This window comes from Pseudorasbora parva, chromosome 2, assembly GCF_024679245.1.
Source record: "Pseudorasbora parva isolate DD20220531a chromosome 2, ASM2467924v1, whole genome shotgun sequence".
Taxonomy (NCBI): domain Eukaryota; kingdom Metazoa; phylum Chordata; class Actinopteri; order Cypriniformes; family Gobionidae; genus Pseudorasbora; species Pseudorasbora parva.
Window position 1 is genome coordinate 8,163,959 of NC_090173.1, and position 22,270 is coordinate 8,186,228.

The window sequence follows — 22,270 nt, forward strand, 5'->3', positions numbered from 1 at the left end:
ACATGAACACAGACAAACACATGAATGCCATGCATGCAAACACATGAATGTAGTGCATGTAAACACATGAACGGACACATGCGCGCGCATACACACACACACAGTATGATGCATGAAACAGTGATATTTTGAACTAAAACATTGAATCTATGCCTATTTCACCGACATTTCTCACAGTTTCAGCATAGAAAAGACAAGCTTCACTTACCAATCCATGTCTAGATCAAGGATAGCAACAAATGCCTCCTCAACATCTGAATATGCAGTCTCTGGGTCTGAAGAGTCCCTCTCAGCCGCCCTTACAAGTGTCAAAGATAAACTCAATAGCCTCCTATCTTGTATACACCGTCTTCGCCATGTTGGTCCTTTTTTAATTGTGTTTTGGAATCTAAAAATCCTCTAAAACTCTGCCGCGCTCCATATCTCCGTTCTATTCGCCCTTTCCCGCTCCCCCCCGAAAGCCGCGGTGATTTGCCGATGGAAAACATGACATTATCGTAATAAGCCGTATACGGAAAGCGCAGGGTATCTACTTTAAGGAGCAATTAAAATTATTATGATAGTGCAAAGGGTTGAAGAGTTACGGTAACTCCATATTTAACAAGTTATAATGCAAAATATGTAACTTCTGGCGGACCGCCTTCCGCATCAAACTTATGAAATAAGTGTAATGCCTCTCGAAGTTCAAAAGGTTTACGCCACGTCCGACGTCATCGCCGTGCCAATTAAGTTTTTTTACACTATGTCCAATGCGTCGCTGCGCCAGTTACGTTTTTTCCCCTCTACGGCCGACGTCATCGCCGTGCCAGTTACACTTTTTCCGTAAGTTTAATAGGAAGGCGGTCCGCCAGAAGCTACATATTTTACATTATAACTTGTTAAATATGGATTTTTCTTTTCTTTTTTTACACATCGACTCACATCAGAATGTCTTTATTAACCCCCCGGAGCCATGTGGATTACTTCTTATAATGGATGGATGCACTTTTTTCTGGGCTTAAAAATCTGGACTGCCATTCACTGCCATTTATAATGCTTTAGATTTTTTTTTTAATACAACTCTGATTGTATTCGTCTGGAAGACACCTAGGATGGCTTGAGGGTGAGTAAATCATGAGGTAATTGTCCTTTTTGGGTGAACTTACCCTTTAAAAGTTTATTTTTATTTATTTTACCTGTATCGATTCAAACTCATATTTAATAATTTTCAAGGATTTTCATGAAACTTACCTGTATCTGATGGCGATCTGAGAGAGAGACCATGCAGTGAAGCGAGATGTAGTTTCATCCGATCCGTAAACCAGTTCAGTTTCTAGTCAAGAATTAAAAGATCCTAAAAAAAAAAAACATTTTATTAGGTTTATTGACAACATTTTGCAATGCTTATACTGTACAATGACTGATATAATTAGGGCTGAGTACTTCAAATTTCACAATTTGATATTATTTCAATTCATAAAGTTAATATTTACCAGAAATTGCAGCAAAAATAAGTGAAACTGCTGTCTACCCACATGGAAAGAACCTATATGAGGATATATGCGCATATATGAAACATATATGCAGCTTATATGTACATATATGCTGCATCTATGCACATATATGATAATATGTATGCTGCATATATGCACATATATAATATGTATGCTGCATATATGCACATATATGATAATATGTATGCTGCATATATGCACATATATTCCACATATAGGTAAAATTGAGGTGCATATATGTGCATATCAGGCCATATGTCTCCTGTATTGCTTCTTTATATCCACATATAAGCCATATAAGATATGTCTCAGCTCATGGCAGGATCCGGTCATAGCTCAATGTAATTTTACAGGTTATGGTCTGTATTATTTGTTTTGTTTTTTGTTTTTACAGAATTTTCCTGTTTTTTCATTATACAAGAAATGCCTGGTGTTTTACAGATATTCGCTGTAATTTAAATTTCGACTATTAAATTTACAGGAATTGCTTGTATTCTGGTAGCCTATTACATCTGTTTTTTTTTTTAAGATGGATTTTTACAGAATAATATGTAATTTTAGCCTATACATAAAAGTGTGATTAATATTTTACAGATTTTTTTTTGTAGAAAAAAGTAAACGAATGTTTAACTACAGAAATCAGCAGTCATTCAACATGTTTTACTTACCATTTAAGATAATGTGTTGGTTAGTGAGTTGTTTTAGGCTAAATAATAGTATTTGTACATTAGGCCTATACATATTAGTCAAACTATAAATTGGATTGTAGCTACTAATCTTTTAACCTTGTCTTGCAAACAAAAAAAAAGAAGCTAATTTTGATAATTTTTTGCACTGACTAATTCTCCCCTAAATTTCCTAACCACATCTATTCATGTACATTTGATGGGTTTCCAAATCCAGTTGCAAATGCAGCTGTGTGTGTGTGTGCATGTGCGTGTGCTTGCATGCGCGCGCGCGTGACGCAGTTTCAAATTTGCTGCCGGTTAATTTTCCGTTAGTCACGCCCACAACAGTTTGCGGAGAGGTAACGTTACAGTGATGTTAGAGCGGGTGATTTGATTTTATTTTAGGCTAAGCTACACTCGTGAAGTGAGTCGTGAGATTAACTGGATTTGAGCAGCCGTGAGCAGGATCTCGGAACTATGTGAGGAAAAATAACGCGCCATTTCAGCGAGAATGTCTCGGCAACTACAGCGACTTTTGACAAGCAGCGGCCATCATATCAACCGATCACTGGGCTGAGGTAAGAGTCTCATTCTATGATATTTATATCGTGTGGCTGCACATTGATGTTGTTGGTTGTTTTAAAGCTGTTGTTAACATTTCTAATCGTTGTTCAGTCACATAACTGGCGTTGAGAGTAAAACACTGAAAATTATAGCAGTTCAGGCCTCTTTCAATTTTCCATCTGTTTAACCAAGATTAACTTAGCTATTCATAAAGTTTGAAAGGTTGTATGTGGTAGTTATGTTACCGTCATTATATCTTTTGAAACAATGAACTAACTTTATCGATTAACTATAGGCCTATATATATATATATATATATATATATATATATATATAGCTCTGGAAAAATGAAATATGATTATATTATCATCGATCCAGTCAGATGATTGGACAGTTACGTTACACCCCTAGAGTTATATGATGCAGCTAACGTTAAGTCTTCCAGATCACATTAGGTTGAGGTTTTTGGTCTCAGTAAAACATGCTGGCATGTTTTAATTAATGTAAAAGTCCTATTTTTTTTATTTGTTTTATTTTTTTATGCTTTTTTGTGTGATTTCAGGTCCTGTGGAAAGACTGGAGGTCTACAGCAGGCGAGCATTGCAGGTGTGGAAAAAGGGCACTGTTCTTCTCATTCAACAAATTCTTTGTTTGCATCTTATCATGCAGCTGTTTTGAATAGTATTTTGTTATAATTGCAACTAGAATAATTCAGAAACATGGCTTTTCCTATCACTGCTATCCTGACACATCTCTCTACCCTTCATTCCAGCGGATGATCAGCCGTAGCTGCTCGCATCTCAGCCTGCTTGATGGAAATTTCCGACCTTCACCTGGATGACCTTTACCTTCAACTCAACCTCGCCAAGACGGAAGTGCTCATGGTTTCAGCCAGCCCTACCTTTGTGTTATAACTGATCAGTTAATCTTCACAGACCACATTGCTAGAACTGCCCGATCTTTAGATTTTCCTTGTACAGCATTGGGATGATCAGGCCATTCCTATCGAAACATGCTACACAACTCATCCAAGCTCATGTTCCAGCCACTGGCATCAGTGTTTGCTGATGCACTGTGAAGACTTGCGCTGTGAAGGCAAATGGCGCATTGTGGTGCCATCCCAAAGAGGCACAAAATCACTTTCACAGACCTTTATCTGGACTGTTCCATGCTGGTGGAATAACCTGACTAACTCCAGCCATTTTCAGGAGACCACTAAAGATGCATTCTTTTGTGAACACATGACCCATTAAAACTAGCTCTTTTCTGTTTAACAAAACTGCTAGACTAACTAAAAATTGTCACTGCACTTATTGCTGCTTCCATACTCTTCATTTGTAAGTTGCTTTGGATAAAATTTAATTGTACATGTATAAAATAATAACTGCAATGTGACAGTATAAAAATAGAAAGATAATTGTCTTTTAATGTAGATATTTTTGCATATTCTAAATTATATACTAAGCTTGTATTTCCTACAACAGAAGTAACTTGACATATGTGTTATGTAAAATGACTAATAATGTAAATGTGCAGTTTCTGTACAATATTTTGTAAATTTAACAGAAATTGGCTGTAAAGGTTGCTATTTATGTACAAGTAGGCCTACTTAATTTAGAGGTTGAAGTTGTGAGTGGTTCTGTTCAAATAAATATTAATACTGTAAATATGCAAACATGTTTTTGAATTGATGTGCTTACTGCATTTTTATAAATAATATCTTAGTTATTGTACATAGAAAACATATATTTTAAAAGTAAATTACTGTAGATGGACAGCAGGTTTGTAAAATAAATTTGATTGAAAATTTGATGTTTTATGTGTAATTTAACATAATTGATCCGTTTTTCCACAGTTTAATAAATTATAATTAACATTAATATACTGTAATAAATTTTTTTACAGTGTAGGTGAACATATAGGTGCATATATGCACACATATAAGTGCATATATGTGCATATATGTACATATAATATAGGAAAACGGCCAATTTTATATATGTCACATATATTAAAAACCTATATCAAATCCTATATTAAAACATATATGTTTATATAGGTTCTTTCCATGTGGGTATCCTTCTCCAACCATTTGAACAGATAGACGGCGCGAGTTATTAGAGCTCCATGAACCCCGTGAGGTAAAAGCGTGTAGGGACTCTGTATTACAACGGCTCTGGGAGCGCACAACACACAAAAATATCATTATAAAACAATATAACGTCATAAATACACGTTGTAGATGAGGTTAAACACGTACTTTGTATTGTCTTGGTTAAAAGTAGACTCCATGTCTGCACTGCACGGCGAGACATCCCCTGAGGGAAAAGTTTTGGCTCGTTTAAACGCGCACAGCATATACATATTGCTATAAATCAATAAATTATGCAAAACAGATGGTAAATTAGATAAAACACTTAACTTACTTTATAATATTTCCCGGTAAAAAAAGTTCTCTCGCCTCAGTCCCTCGTCTGCTCCGCACCGCGAGTCAAAGATATCTCCAAGTTTAGGTGCGCACGGACACACACACACACACACACACACACACACACACATCACAGATACCATCCTAAAACAATATAATGTTATAAACTTCATACTGTTAATGAGATAAAACACTATACCGGTGTAAACACTACTCAGTCATTTGCTCAGCATCGCGAGTGAAAGAAAATGGCGTCTGGCCTGTCAGTCGGTGGGGGAGGGGATATGGGGGCGCGCGCGTACAGCACGTGCATTTACTGGATGTACGTAATTATCCTCTCCGCCAGATGGCGCTGTTTTCACTAGCCGTGTTAATACAAAACTTTAACCCTTTACTCCTTGACTCATTGAATTAAGATTTTAGGTTTATATGGTGTGCAATGGTATGTATAAATACGGTAAGTTAAATAAATGTGCTCATATCTATATAATTAGAGTGTTGTATATAAATCAGCTGCACAGAGTAGATTAAGTTTAGTTTACTGCAGTTAAATAAATAGACTAAAATATAATTTGAGTAAAGCCTGCAGAAAATCCAGAGCAGCTGTTTCAGTTTATGTTTTTAAGTTAAAACAACAATTATACTTGTTCACTTAACTTTCAATCTAGTTGAGGACAAGAAAACTGAAATTGTTTTGTTGAAATAAAATCACTTTTTTTTTTTTTTACAGTGTATATGATTTGAAATGGTTTACTTATATCCTATTAATCTGTATTTTTTGATGAATATCAGATGAGTTTTATTTAGGCCTGTGTATGGTTTGGAACATGGCTCTTTTCACTTAAATCCTACACAGCAAACACTCCCCAGTGTGAAATGAACTCTGCTGGGTGTTTATTTGAGACCACACTCAAGAGTGTTAAAGTGTTAAATGAACACTGAAATTAGATAATCGAGTGATTCATTGATTGATGATTGACCATTATTTAAGATTACAGAAGATAACAAGCACAAACACCAAAGAAGGAAATCAATAACTGTTTAATGGTCAGAGTTAATCTGTTGATCATAATATGCTGTTTGTCATCGTTGTTGTGATGCCTACGCTGACTTGTCTGTGTCTTGAATGCTGTAATCAAAACAGTAAATCTAACTCAGAGATTAGACTGTAAATGAGTTTTGTGATTCAGACCAAATGATTATTATGTGAAAACATAACCAGCAACACCTGATCATCTTTTAGCTTTGCTTGTCTGGCTGTTACAACTCAGTTACAGCAGCCCAAAACTAAATCTAATGTTAGATATTGCTTCACATATGACATGGAGATTATTATGCAGGACAGTCATAACAAAAAGTACTAAATTTCAGTTGAGTTTGCAAATATTTCTTGGATGAACTTCAAAGTACTTGAGAAAGAGGGTTGATGTAGGGCATTTCTTTAAGTTTCTTTTCATTTTCATTTTCACTTGTATTGACTTACGAAATTAAGGGTCATTTCTTATAAAACACACACACACTGCTTCAGTTGATGACATATTTTATTGGTGTACAAAGAAAATGTAACATCGCGTGCAGACAGAATTTCTGGAGAAGGAAATGTCTAACTCTGGGATATTTGAAAAAGCTTGGAAATCTGCTGAACAGAAACACAAACTGCCAAGAATTTGTCAAAGAATCATTCAGTTGCCATGTATATGTACTCAAGCACAGGTTTTGATCAAAAAACATAGAAAATCAGTGATGCTGTTCCCACTGATAAACCAAAATATAAAGATGGAACATATGCATGGAATTCACTTCACTTTTGGTCAACAGGAGCAATAGAGATTATGAAGAAAACACAAACGAAATGCTACAATATACCGTGGTACTGAAGATCAATCTGATATGAATGTTAAGGGCAAAGAAGTTAGTTTTGGCCTATTTGCTTCAGCCGCTCTTGATCATACAGTTATAAATCTTGAAATCAGAAATTGTGAAGGTGCTGATATGACTAAATATTCAAAGTTTCATGATGAAAAAGAGGTGCTGATTCCTTCACATGTACAGTCAATAGCTGTTTCAGTCCACCTATTTTTAATGCATATTTTGGGATATTGCATTAAAAAATGGAATACGCCAAGATGCGGATACATTTTAAAAAATTGCATAAAAACTTGTGCACTCGTTTGAGTCGGATACATTTTCTATCCGATATGAAAACATGCGCATAAACTATGATGGAGATGCATTTACCGGAAAAAATCCTTGATGTGCATTAAAAAAAATCATGTGACTTTCACGATGTAACAGTATAACTGTACTAACCAGCAGGAAATTCTTGTTTGCAAAGCATCTGAAATGCTGTTTTGGTCATTCAGAACTCTGTTGTCAAAGACGCTCTGTATATTCACCTCCTAGAACTACATGATTGCTTTCCCAATCAGCAGCATCTGCCTCTGAAAGCAAGAAAACAAGTTTATTGAGACGCAAAGGTTTCTCTGACAACATCATGGCTGCGTAGAAAAAGGATCCGGGAACTGAAATGGCCAGCCTGCAGTCCAGATCTTTCACCCATAGAAAACATTTGGTGCATCATAAAGAGGAAGATGCGACAAAGAAGACCTAAGACAGTTGAGCAACTAGGAGCCTGTATTAGACAAGAATGAGACATTCCTGTTCCTAAACTTGAGCAACTTGTCTCCTCAGTCCCCAGACGTTTGCAGACTGTTATAAAAAGAAGAGGGGACGCCACACAGTGGGAAACATGGCCTTGTCCTAACTTTTTTGAGACGTGTTGATGACATGAAATTTAAATTCAACTTATTTTTCCCTTAAAATTATAAATGTTCTCAGTTTAAACATTTGATATATCATCTATGTTGTATTCTGAATAAAATATTGAAATTTGAAACTTCAACATCATTGCATTCTGTTTTTATTCACAATTTGTTCAGTGTCCCAACTTTTTTGGAATCGGGTTTATACGAAAAAAAGAAATGAGAAAAATGATTGTATATGGTTGCTTCTCCTGTGTTTCTTCGAGATTTTTTAACTGTAGTTTATCAGGAAGTGACGATTATGTTCTCTTTGACTCACCCGATGCAAACTACTGATGTGAAGACAAAAGCAGAGCAGAAAGATCTCTGGTGTGACACGGTGTTCGCTTTGAAAGCTATAAAGAGAAGCTTCCTGAACTGTGCAATAGCAAACAGTGGAAACCAAGATTCTTGTTAAACATCAAATTGATTGTCATGCTTTATTGAATCAAACATTCATGCGCTGGTCAGCAGTGGGAAAAGTCAAAGCAGCTGATTTAATATATTGGAAAACTGAGATTTGAATCTTTACAAAATAGGCAAATAATACAACTTGTTAAATTTTTTAATTTAATTGCATCTTCGTATTAAGTACATATACTTGTTTGTTTGTTTTTTTTACAGTATAACCAAATTCAACAACGTGTGTGATTTGGGAGGGTTACAGGGATAACCTGAACACATTCTGAACAAATCTCAAGATCAAGAAATGATGTGAAACGCAATAAACTTTGGGATAAGCAGCAATCAGGTTTACAAGATATCAGTCAACTTTATGTTTAACATCTTGGTATGATTTATTTGTTGATCTCCTCCTAATCAACTGATGAAATAAATGTCATAGCCTACTTGTGAAGATTTTGGGCCCGATTTTGACTCGCCGACAGGTTTTGCGAAATCGCTGACAAATGCCCGAGATCATAGACAAATCGCTGCTCGTGCACGCGAGTGACAATCACGCAGTGTGAATGATCAAAAGCCCTATTCGCACAGGATTAGTATTATCTGGGAACCTCTGGTGATTTGTAATAGTTGCAGAGAATGTCTGTGATCTTAATCATGATCCTAAATGACTGGTTATGATTTCATACAGCTATATCTATAACAAAAAAACATTTACAAGTCTTGACATCATATCCGGAAGATAAATCAGTAAATTTGATTAAAAGGCTTTGCTTATCCCCAGCGAATGTGCCACACATTCAGATGTGGGGGAGTAATTTCTAAATCACAGAGGTCCCTAGATAATACTAATCCCGTGCGAATAGGGCTTAAGACGCGATCAGAGAGAATCGCCGACGAGTCGCCAACGCCCGTGAGATATTTGACATGCTGAATATCTGGACCTGTCAGCGATTCAAACTCCTGCTGTGTGAAATGAGTTCTGACTGAAAATCACATCGGCGATGACCGACAGCCAATAAGAGAGGGAGATACAGGGCAGCGGGAGGTTCAGAGAGTTATAGACAGAATATCAGTATTTTAATAGATAGATTTACACTTCTGTCAAACAGAAACAAAGCCCAAACATTTGCTTGTCCAGCCGCAGCAGCAGCACATTACACAATTATGTATTTACCTCAAACTCTCTTTGCAGAACACAATCATTGCTCTCTGTCTCCCCAATCATTTCTTGGAAAAGAACCACAATCACCCCTGTGCCTAAAAACAGCAAGCCTATATCACCTCATGACTGAAGACCTATTGCCCTTACCAGCATGGAAAGGGTTGTGTTAAGGCATCTCCCAAACACCAATTTGTCAGGTCAGTTGTAGTTTGCTTATGTAACCCCAGTAACGATACTTGTTCTGTTAAAGCTGGGGCCTGGGTAAGTAGGCTTTTTATTTTTTCTGTTATGATTTAACTATAATAAATCAAAGTTATTTTTATTTCCCTTCACCAGCAATAAAGACTAAGGATTCAAATACTGGTCTTATGAGTCTTTAATCTTTTTAAATAACCCAATGAATTAGAAAAACAAAGTAAAAGGGATAAAATATGAAAATAACTTATTTGGGGAATTTTGGGATTGCTTTTGGAGATGTACTGGGAGGGAGATAAAGATTCTTAGTTTTCACAAATGAGCCCCACCCTGATGAGCGCTCAAAGTCCCTTTAGCAGTAAGTTTCATAAAGCCTAGCGAACTTCATAAAGTGTCCTTTCTAAACCCTCCCCTTTTCGAACAGATATAAAAGAAACTGAAGCATTATTTCTCATCATTCATTCAGTTCCTGACAGATGGATCTGCGAGTCTCTTTCGTTCTTCTTTTAATTTTTCTCACTGGAGGTACAAAAAACTGCAAGTATTGACATGTATTTATAATGTCTCTCTCTCTGTCTGTAAGGTTATTCTCTCAAGTGTTACTATTGCATACCTGATGGCACGGGTTTCTGTGCAGAGAAAGTGGTGACATGTTCAGCCGGACATTATAAAGGTGAAACCAATACGGTGGAACGACCCATTGGTAAGTCCAGTGTGATGTGGAAATCTGCTGTAAAAGTGATCATACTGCTGGAGAGAAAGTATACTTGCTAACTGCTAATCTTGGAATTGTTTTATTATCTTATGAAATGGACATTTATGTCTTTTTTTACAGTGACCATCACAACGAAAGCGTGCACAGAGGAATGTGTACCAGGGATTGTACTGGATCCAGAAGGAGAGACAGTGGTTCTTTACAATGCAGGTATGATCTTTGTTTGATTATGCACTAGCGGTTTGATTTCATCCACAGTAACTTCAAATGAGGAAATTATACAAAAATAATTCAATATGAACAAGTGATTGTTTTTTAAAGAAGCAAAATATCAAACATACTCAAGAATAGTGTAAAGTTATAGCAACATGAAAATGAGAAGCTCATGAATTAGTCAAGTAGTACTTTCAGAGTTTTATTGTTTTTAAATTGCGAGAAATTGATCAATGAACATGCAGTTTTCATAACTATTATTATTAGTATTATTATTAGTAGTAGTAGTAGTAGTAGTGTAGTGTTAAATAGGGCTGCAACAACTAGTCGATAAAACGATAACACTCGATAATGAAAATCAACGATTCTTCACAGATTGCCCTCTGTGCACGCAAAACTTCCACCAGTCTCGCCAAATTACAGCACTGAGTAACGCATTACTATGGATAACATGCATCTAGAAATAGTGGAGTGCAAACAGAGCGAGTTGCTGCGGGAATGATCCAAATGATCCAAGTGCCCAAAACATGAGAATAGCTTATTTTATGCTTCAACACTCAAATGAATGCTATTGGGTTGTTTTAACCCAACCGCCAGGTTAAAACAACCCATTTACTGGGTTTGTCCATTTTCAGCCCAACTTGGGTTGTTTTTAACCCATCATTTTTTTAGAGTGAAGCGAATGCATTAGTGTTTAACATACCCTGTCATGTGCTTTAAGCGGGTTCTAAGCGCAAAACGTTCAATTTACAGGATATATCCACTGATCTATCTATCTATCTATCTATCTATCTATCTATCTATCTATCTATCTATCTATCTATCTATCTATCTATCTATATATATATCAGTGGTTATATCCTTATCTGTAAATGGCACTAATTCATGCGAGTATTTCCATTTTGCATGAAAGCACATCCTGACAGTCTGTGCTAAACTTCACTGAACGAGCGGCAGACAGAACGCAGTCAAGAGGGAGGCCATTAATATTCAGTGCAAAAACACTCATTTAGCTGAAATATCTGCTGTTGGATGATAAATGTAGGTTTTTAAGTATTTTATGAGAGTAGAATAAGTAGACTGTAAAAGGATAACAGCGTGTAATTGAATATAAATGCAACGTCATGTTTCTTATAGCCCATCCTATTTACAGAATAAAGAAATGACAGTAACAGTTACTGTGTCCACAGCAAATGCGTGTGTGTTCCTGCAGAATATTATCTTATCTGTTAACACTGACTTTATGTTTTTGTTTTTCTTTAACATCATTTTAACGTGGGGATTTAAACCGTCCTTTTGCTTAGTGACGTTTGCACATAATGTATAGCACAGATATACCCTTATGAAAACATCCATGGTTTTATTACAGTAAGACCATGTTTTTTGGTGTATTGATTACCATTCTACACAAATACAATCGTATGTGTTTATAGCACCCAGCTGACACATTTGTTTGAAGGATAGCACTTGGCAGGATGTGGAATAGTGTTTTTTGTCAATAAAATACAATTTGTTTTTGTTTTTAAATCAAATTTATTTGCAGAAATTATTGACCAATTAATCGATTATCAAAACAATCGTTAGTTGCAGCCCTAGTGTTAACTAATACTAATGTCCTTTCTGTCTTGTTTAGATGGCGTGTATAAGGGAAGCTTCCTCCTGCTCTTGTCTCCTCTGCTCTTCTACTTCCTGTTTCAGTGAGGCCAGCTGAACTTCAGATTCTACAGACCATAAACTCAATTTAGTTTGTCCTAAGTTATTATAAAATGTAATAAAGAATTAAAGAACACATTGCAGGTTTAAAAAGTATGATAAACTTCTGTAATAAAATATTTACTTATGTGTAATTAACATCTCTCTCAGGAAGTGACTGAATGTAACGGATTCACAGAGGCAGGATTCAAAAGCAAGTAATTAGTTTATTTGACGGATAGTGTCACAGAAGTCAAAACTCAGAACACTGAAGAAGTCCGGATAAGACAGAGCAGTGAGAGAGGCTCTGTTGGCGACACGGGCAGGCTGTGAGCAGCTGTGACTCGGGAGGTCGGTACAGGTAATCCGGGAAGGGATCCAGCGTTTCACGGAAGGGGGAAACGACAACCAACACGGAGACACAAGGGGAAACATCCAACAACGCTCTGACAAAGACAAGAGAGAAACAGAGAGACTAAATAGGGTGAAGGTGATGAGTTGCAGCTGGTGCAGGTGATCAGCCACAGGTGTGTGATGAGCCAATCCCAGGCTCCGCCCTCACCTACATTCAACACGCACCCAAGAGTGAGACAGGGAATCCATGAACCGTGACAGTACCCCTCCCCCTAGGAGCGTCCCCTGACGCTCCCAGCCGACCTTACCTGTTGATTGTAATCATCAATAAGGGAGTGATCCAGAATGTCCCTAGCAGGAACCCAACTTCTCTCCTCCGGACCGTAACCTTCCCAGTCCACCAAGTACTGGAAACCGCGTCCCCTCCGTCTAGAATCCAGAATGCGATTAACCGAATATGTTGGTTCCCCATCTACGAGTCGCGGCGGTGGGGGAACCGGGACTGGCGGATTAAGGTGGGAGTGAAAAACAGGCTTGATTTTGGATACATGGAAGGCGGGATGAATCCTCCTGTACGCCGGAGGGAGTTTGAGGCGGACTGTCACCGGACTAATGATCTTGGTGACAGTGAACGGGCCGATAAATTTGGGAGCAAGTTTATTAGATACGGAGCGGAGAGGAATGTTCTTGGTTGAAAGCCACACTTTTTGACCCACGACGTAAACGGGAGGCTTAGACCGGTGGCGATCGGCTTTAGCCTTGGTGCGCGCTCCCACCTGGAGCAGAGTCTCACGGGCTCTGGTCCATGTGCGATGACACCTCTGGATAAAGGCGTGAACAGAGGGGACCGCGACCTCGGAATCCAGACTAGGAAAAATAGGTGGCTGGTAACCTACACTACACTCAAATGGCGAAAGGCCCGTAGATGACACTGGTAACGAGTTATGAGCGTACTCAACCATAGAGAGTTGTTGGCTCCAGGATGAAGGATTCTTGGATACCAAACATCGCAACACTCTTTCCAGATCCTGATTGGCTCTCTCAGTCTGACCGTTGCTTTGGGGGTGATAACCCGAAGACAGACTAACCGTGGCTCCTAGTAATTTACAAAACTCCTGCCAAAATTTGGACACGAATTGGGAACCTCTGTCGGAGACCACGTCCATCGGGAGGCCATGTAACCGAAAGACGTGGTCTACTACAGATACCGCTGTCTCCTTGGCTGAGGGTAATTTGTGCAAGGGAATGAAATGTGCTGCCTTCGAGAAACGGTCCACGACGGTCAAAACGACCGTCTTGCCCTGGGAGGGCGGGAGGGCGGTAACAAAATCTAGAGCGATGTGGGACCAGGGTCTCGAAGGAACAGACAACGGCTGAAGTAACCCATGAGGAGGTTGGTTAGATGTCTTACCAACCGCACAGACCGAGCAAGCCAAAACAAAACTGTGAATGTCGCGAGCCATAAGTGGCCACCAAAATCGTTGCTTTATTAAACTGCTAGTGCGGTTTACCCCTGGATGACAAGCAATGTTGGAGCAGTGACCCCATTTGAGGACCTCGGATCTTAACCCCTCCGGAACGAACAAACGACTCGGTGGGCCGCCGGGCGGGGGCGTTACCCCTTCTAAGGCCACTTTGACCTTCGATTCGATCTCCCATGTGAGTGTAGAGATAACTATCTTCTCTGGCAAAATACACTCGGGAGTAACCGGGCGTTCGGAAGCATCAAAAATACGAGATAAAGAGTCGGGTTTGATGTTTTTAGACCCGGGGCGGTACGAGAGAACAAAGTCAAAACGTCCGAAAAAAAGTGCCCACCGAGCCTGCCTGGAGTTGAGTCTTTTAGCAGATCTAATATATTCAAGGTTCTTATGATCCGTCCATACAATAAAAGGTACCCCCGACCCTTCAAGCCAATGACGCCACTCCTCCAACGCTAACTTGACGGCCAACAACTCTCTGTTACCAATGTCATAATTGCGTTCGGCAGGAGAAAGACGATGGGACAAAAACGCGCACGGGTGCATCTTGTCATCTGAGGGAGAGCGCTGTGAAAGAACCGCTCCTACCCCCACCTCTGACGCGTCGACCTCTACCACGAACTGACGTGTGGAATCAGGGGCGACTAAGATGGGAGCCGAAACAAAGCGGCTTTTAAGTTTGGCGAATACAGCCTCGGCTGTATCGGACCACCTGAACGTCGTTCGGGGAGAGGTCAAGGCAGTCAGAGGTGCGGCTAGTTGGCTGAAATTGCGAATAAAACGCCGATAGAAATTGGCGAACCCCAGAAACCTCTGTAGGGCCTTACGGGAATCTGGACTTGGCCAATCCATCACAGCCTTAACCTTGTCGGGATCCATGCGCATTCCCTCCGATGACACGATGTACCCTAAAAAAGGAACAGACTGTGCATGAAAAGCGCATTTCTCCGCCTTGACAAAAAGCCCATTCTCTAGCAACCTCTGAAGCACTCGTCTGACGTGTCGAACATGTTCCTGGAGAGACGAAGAAAAAATCAAAATGTCATCCAGGTAGACATATATGAATTGGTCGACCATGTCTCTCAACACATCATTGACGAGTGCCTGGAAAACCGCTGGGGAGTTGGAAAGGCCGAAAGGCATGACCAAATATTCAAAATGCCCCCTGGGGGTGTTAAATGCGGTTTTCCATTCATCCCCCTCCCTGATGCGAACCAAATGATAAGCGTTACGTAAGTCCAACTTCGTGAAGACGGATGCTCCCTGTAACCTCTCGAAAGCTGAAGACATCAACGGCAAAGGATAGGTATTCTTTACCGTGATGTTATTCAGCCCTCGGTAATCAATGCAAGGTCGCAGAGAACCATCCTTCTTCCCCACGAAGAAGAACCCCGCCCCCGCTGGAGAAGAGGAAGGGCGGATGAATTTGGAGGCTAGAGAATCAGAAATATATTTCTCCATGGCCTCCCTCTCTGGAATAGAAAGAGAGTATAGTTTGCCCTTAGGCGGAGACTTACCTGGGAGTAAATCTATAGCACAGTCATAGGGACGATGCGGAGGAAGAGAAGCAGCTCGGGACTTACTGAACACTTCCTTCAGGTCGAGGTACTCCGGAGGCACGTTAGACAGATTCACCGTCTCACTCTGAAAAACAGAACGAGACACAGACGAACAAGCAGACACCAAACAAGACTCATAACATTTATCACTCCACGCAGACACAGAGTTTTGTCCCCAGTCAACCCTTGGATTGTGTAACTCCAGCCAAGGGTGACCGAGGACAATGGGAGCCAAAGGGGAGTCCAGGATGAAAAATGAAATGCGTTCAGTGTGGTTGCCGGAAGTGATCAGTGTGAGTGGTTCAGTGGTGAATGAAATGTCAGGGAGAACTTGTCCGTTAAGTGCGTTGACAGAAATGGTGTTCTTGAGTGCAATGGTGGTTATGTTGAGTTTATGAACCAGGGCAGAGTCAATGAAGTTACCTTCCGCTCCCGAGTCGAGAAGGGCAAGGCTGGAATAATCCTGAGCTGCCCACAGCAATCTCACCGGGAGGAGAGTGGAGGATGAGGTCTTTTCCACGGAGATCCCGCCCGACAGTAGCCTTCTTTTTACCGCCGGGCGTGGTCTTTTACCGGGCAGGAGTCTAGCAGGTGTCCGTTCCCGCCGCAGTACAGGCAAAGACCACGGGATCTCCGTCTCGCCTTCTCCTCCCGGGAGAGCCGAGCTCGACCCACCTGCATGGGCTCCGGGTCGAAGGTGTGGCTGACCGCATCCGTAGTGCTGGCCTGAGGGCATTCGACGCTCCCAAGCTGAGGCTCCATCCTGGACCTCAGCCGACTCAGACGAGCGTCCACCCTCAACGCAATATCGATGAGACCGTCAATCTTCTCCGGAAGGTCGATGGTAAAGATCTCCTTCTGGATGCGGTCAGCCAGCCCATGCAGGAACATGTCCCACTGTGCCTCCTCGTTCCACTTGCACTCGGCGGCCAGGGTGCGGAACTCGATGGAATAATCCGAGACCGAGCGGTTACCTTGACGGAGCTCTGCGAGTTGACGTGCCGCTTCTCTTCCGGTCACCGCTCGGTCAAACACCCTTCTCATCTCCGCCGCCAGCGTCTGGAACGAGGAGCAGCAAGGATGTTGATTCTCCCACACCGCCGTTCCCCAAAGTGCGGCTCGTCCGGAGAGCAGGGTGAGGACGAATGCCACCTTGGATCTCTCCGTGTTGAAAGTCTGCGGTTGAAGAGCGAAAAACAAGGAACACTTGGTAAGGAAGGCTCTGCAAAAATTGCTCTCACCGGCATAACTCTCGGGGGTAGGCAGACGTGGTTCCGGTTGCCGCGATGCGGATGGTGTGTGGGGAATCGGCGGTGGGTCGGGCACAGTGGGACCGACGAGTTGTTGCATCTGTTGGGTCAGCTCGGCCACCCGTGCCACCAAGGTGTGTACTGCCTTTCCTGTGGTAGTTAAGTTCGCCTCCTGCTGGTCCAGTCTCTCGTTGCTGCTGGTCAGTAGGGCGTTGATACTCGCTGAATCCATGGTTGGTCAGAGCGTTCTGTAACGGATTCACAGAGGCAGGATTCAAAAGCAAGTAATTAGTTTATTTGACGGATAGTGTCACAGAAGTCAAAACTCAGAACACTGAAGAAGTCCGGATAAGACAGAGCAGTGAGAGAGGCTCTGTTGGCGACACGGGCAGGCTGTGAGCAGCTGTGACTCGGGAGGTCGGTACAGGTAATCCGGGAAGGGATCCAGCGTTTCACGGAAGGGGGAAACGACAACCAACACGGAGACACAAGGGGAAACATCCAACAACGCTCTGACAAAGACAAGAGAGAAACAGAGAGACTAAATAGGGTGAAGGTGATGAGTTGCAGCTGGTGCAGGTGATCAGCCACAGGTGTGTGATGAGCCAATCCCAGGCTCCGCCCTCACCTACATTCAACACGCACCCAAGAGTGAGACAGGGAATCCATGAACCGTGACACTGAAAATGTGTTTAACTTTTGGTTTATTTAGTCAAGGGTAGTAGTATATAAGAAAAGCACAAAGACAAAGAGCATAAAGACAAAGGGTGTTTTCACACTTGGGTCAATTGCCTGGTTCAAACTCAAGTTTGATTTCTCCCCCACCTCCTACAATCTCAGAAAGAGAGAAAAAAAAAGTAAAGTGAAGGTACAATTTTGTTTCTTGGGGAAAAAAAACCAATAACTTATTAAAGCTGCGAGCAGCGATGACGGGCCCAAGCCGGTGGCACCGCCACCCTGGTGGCATCAGCTTAACTGTGCACAGCAGGCCAATAGGCATTTAATCTGGGAAAAAATAAAGGGACTATGTCAAAGTCATTTGAATTCACCTCATTAAAGGGATCCCATGGTGTTGAGACTTGTATGGCTTAATATAACATAAATGATGTCTCTTACTGAATTATGTGGTAGAAAACCCATGAAAGATCTACGTTATTTAAAAAATCGATTTTATATTTGGACCATGGGCGGCGCCATTTTGTTTGCGTTCTAGGTTGATGACGTAGAGTGGTTGAACTCCTCAATCAGCTGGCATTACCCGTAGCTATTTTTACCACAACGCAACTCGAAAATTGTTTCAGAGTTAAACAAAACCAATGAATTCCTTTGTAATTATACTTAAAACACACTCAAACATACATTTGCACACAAACTCACCTACACAAGTCACAAACAGATCGGCGGGCGCGCACACACACACCTGACTGCTCTGTCTCAATCGCATGCATCATCACCAAAACATCCTGCCTCTCTTCCTCACGTTACTTTATCCCATCATCCTACCTAGATATTTCCCTCTGCTGGTCACATTAGGCATTATAGTTAATCTACTATCAACAGTCTATCTAGGGAACAGGATGTGTTGAACAGGATATCAACACAGGGAATAGATTGAGGGTTATGTATGCGCGCGCAGTGCGTGCGTGTGTGTGTGTGTTCGCGCCGATCTGTTGGGGTGTGTGTGTGTTCGCGCCGATCTGTTGGGGTGTGTGTGTGTTCGCGCCGATCTGTTGGGGTGTGTGTGAGAGAGAGAGTTTGTGTGCACATGTATGTTTGAGTGCGTGAAGTCGGACAGCTGTTTGTAAATCGGCTTTACTCGTTATTGCGGTGGAACGTGAGACTGAATGACTGCACTCGAACATGCACTATGGTGTCGGACAACACTACAAATGTCCGTCCCTTCAAATAATGCCCTATTTAAGGGTATAGGGTCGATTTCAGATTCAGCCCCTGTCGTGGAGACTGAGCAGCCCAACATCTCGATTGAGACAGAGCCTGTCGTGTGCGCGCCCGCCGATCTGTTTGTGACTTGTGTAGGTGAGTTTGTGTGCACATGTATGTTTGAGTGTGTTTTAAGTATAATTACAAAGGAATTCATTGGTTTTGTTTAACTCTGAAACAATTTTCGAGTTGCGTTGTGGTAAAAATAGCTACGGGTAATGCCAGCTGATTGAGGAGTTCAACCACTCTACGTCATCAACCTAGAACGCAAACAAAATGGCGCCGCCCATGGTCCAAATATAAAATCGATTTTTAAAATAACGTAGATCTTTCATGGGTTTTCTACTACATAATTCAGTAAGAGACATCATTTATGTTATATTAAGCCATACAAGTCTCAACACCAGGGGATCCCTTTAACTGCAGCAACTGGTGCCGCTATGACCAGGAACCACAACACTCACATCTATGAGATCAATTACATTTTATTAATTAGTTTTATGTCAGATGATGTCAAATGTCAATTTCAAAATGAGTGCAGAATACCATCCAAAAGCTGATGTTGTATTATCCTTACACTTCTCTTTATGTGTTTTTGACCTACCGTAGCTTCTGTTTGTTCACCAGTCTTATGCAGCAAAAAGCATGCATGGTTTTATTTTAATATGTGTGGCATTCAATATTTTTTAAAATAAATAAATAAACAAATAAACAAATAAATAAAGCTAAATCACAGAAACCACAACAATGATTTTAATATCAGTGTCAGGTAAGAGTAATATACATGCACAATTCCAGAAGGCCTGAATATTTTTTAAAGATATGTTATATTTTGTGTTGTACAATCAAGAGACAAGGTGACACACACACACACACACACACACACACACACACACACACACACACACACACACACAGAGAGAGAGAGAGAGAGAGAGAGAGAGAGAGAGAGAGAGAGAGAGAGAGAGAGAGAGAGAGAGAGAGACCCCCCCCACCCACACACACACACACACACACACACACACACACACATTAAAGGAGAAATAACTCAAATCACAACCACTCTACCAAAAAGGATGAAAGGGAGTGTGACTTGGCCACTGTGCCCCCACCCCTTTTTCTTGGGAGGAGCTACGGAAGTGTGTGCTGTCAAGGACAGTGTTGAATACTCTGGACACAATTCTGGAACTGGCTCTGGAATTTTCACTTACTACAAAGTACTTAGGCATTTCACTCACTGGAACAGACTCTGGAATTTAATTCACTGCAACAGACTTGGGCCCGGTTTCCAGATAACGCTCACTCTTAGCCCGCTAAGAAGACTCAAAAAGATATATCTTACCAAAGTTGTTTATTTTCCTAAGTATATTCCCCAAAGTGTCTCTTAGGAAGCTTCTTAACACGCTGCCTCTAAGAATGACTTAACAAAGGCGCTGTCCCAAGTGAAGGTGCTGAATCGATTGCTCAGAGATCGATTTTCCACTTCACGCGAAGGTGCATTACGGCTTTAAGAAAGACAACACATTCTATGCAAATGAAACATTACTCAAATTATTACGGTAACATTTATTTCAAGCTATTTTAAGTTATCAGTAAAATATAGAATATTAAAGCTATAAAATTGTAGAGACGGGTATCCCTTGCTAATCATCCACCATCCTTATCCTGTTGCTCTTGACATGGGTTTAAAGACTTCTAAAAAGGATGTAATACACTTTTATATTAATGGTACACTCTAAAAAATGATGAGTTAATTTTAACACAATGTATTGTGTTAAACTACTTAACACATCATGTGTCATTTTAACACATTGTGTGTTATTTTCCGTTGATTTTGAGTTCAAATAAATGAAATGGACAACACACTTGGGAGGTGAATTTTTTTTAATATAGCCATGTCAGGCAAAATGTCAAAAGGGCTTAAGTTTTGTTGAATAAAGACATTGACATGGACTAAATGTCTCCGTGGCTGGCGTCGTCTTTGATTTAATAGAAGGATATGTTGTATCACTTCCATAGTTGGTTGCTTACTGGACACCACCATGTTTACCCATTTATAGATCTTAGCCATTTAGACCCAAATTGTTTGTCAGATGTTAATTATCTAAAGTGATTGCCAATTTAAATGCTTTAATGACATTACAAAATAGCCTAATTACCACCATATTAGTTCTGAGACCAAATAAAGTCAACTTCATAAAATGGCCTTTATCCATAGCAAACATATTTTATTACTAGTCTTAAAATGTCCATAACATAAAATCATTGTTTTTATTTTGTACTGTACTGCGCTGATTTCTAAAGTGGCGGCGACTAGCGTCTTGAGCTTAAACAACGTTAAGAGAGCGCTATGAATGGTCCAGACCAACCTTACGAAAGTGAGACTTACATAAGATATACTTAGCATACGAATGTTTCGGGAATCATAGGGTTAAGAGAGAGGTTAAGGAATAGGTTAAGAACTACTTAGCGATAAGAACGTTTTGGGGAACCGGGCCTTTGGCATTTCACTCAAATGGACTTTGACATTTCCTCAACAATAAAATCTGAACCATTCAGCAAGAGATCACAGTTAATAGTCCACTAATGATGAACTGCATCTACTGGGAGACAGTTCTTCTTGTGAGTGCTCCAGCTCACCAGATGGTTATCTGCAAACTGCTCAAGAGGCTGACTGTCTTGATCTTCAACCCATGTTCATCTTTGAACCAGATCCATAGTATCTGAGGTCCTGTATTCTGTCATGAATGGTGGTGGTATATAAAGCGCACAAAAAGGAAGTCTCCAAAAGAAAATACTTTATTACAAAATATTTTTAGTTTTTAGGAAAAATAAGTCAAAACAGAACATACTTGTGACACATACTTTTTATTTTTGAAAATTAAAAATGTATTACTTCATGTAAAAAAGATTTATCTGTGAGTCAGCAAGAAGAGACGGTTCAGCGTACAGATAAAACACAACCCCCTGCAGAGCTCCACGAATCAGCAAGACCAGCAACATCACGTAAGGAAATGTAGCTTTGAAATATACCACCTACAGGCACAATACAAGAATGGGTCACATTCATTTGATGCCAAAATAAAAAAATGTTTCTTACAAATTAAAGTTGTTTGTTTTCCCTCATGTACAAAACTGAAATTAATTAGCTGAACTTCAGAATTTTAATAAACACAAAACGTCTCAGGTTACGTATGTAACCATGGTTCCCTGAGAGGGAACGAGACCCTGCGTCGAAACGCTAGGGGACGCCTCTGCGTGCCATGTCATGAAGCACTTGTGTAATCAGTCCAATAACGGGACGATACGTCACGGGCGGGTGACGTCATCGACCAGGAAGCTATAAAGC

General features: G+C 40.5%; 1 long non-coding RNA gene across 1 annotated transcript; it reads left to right on the plus strand.

The window, feature by feature from the left end:
- Positions 1–2,107: 2,107 nt before the first annotated feature.
- LOC137049893 (uncharacterized) lies at positions 2,108–4,537 on the plus strand. Its single transcript, XR_010899747.1, has 3 exons — positions 2,108–2,739; positions 3,288–3,331; positions 3,498–4,537. It is a non-coding gene; the product is annotated as an uncharacterized lncRNA (long non-coding RNA).
- Positions 4,538–22,270: the final 17,733 nt, after the last annotated feature.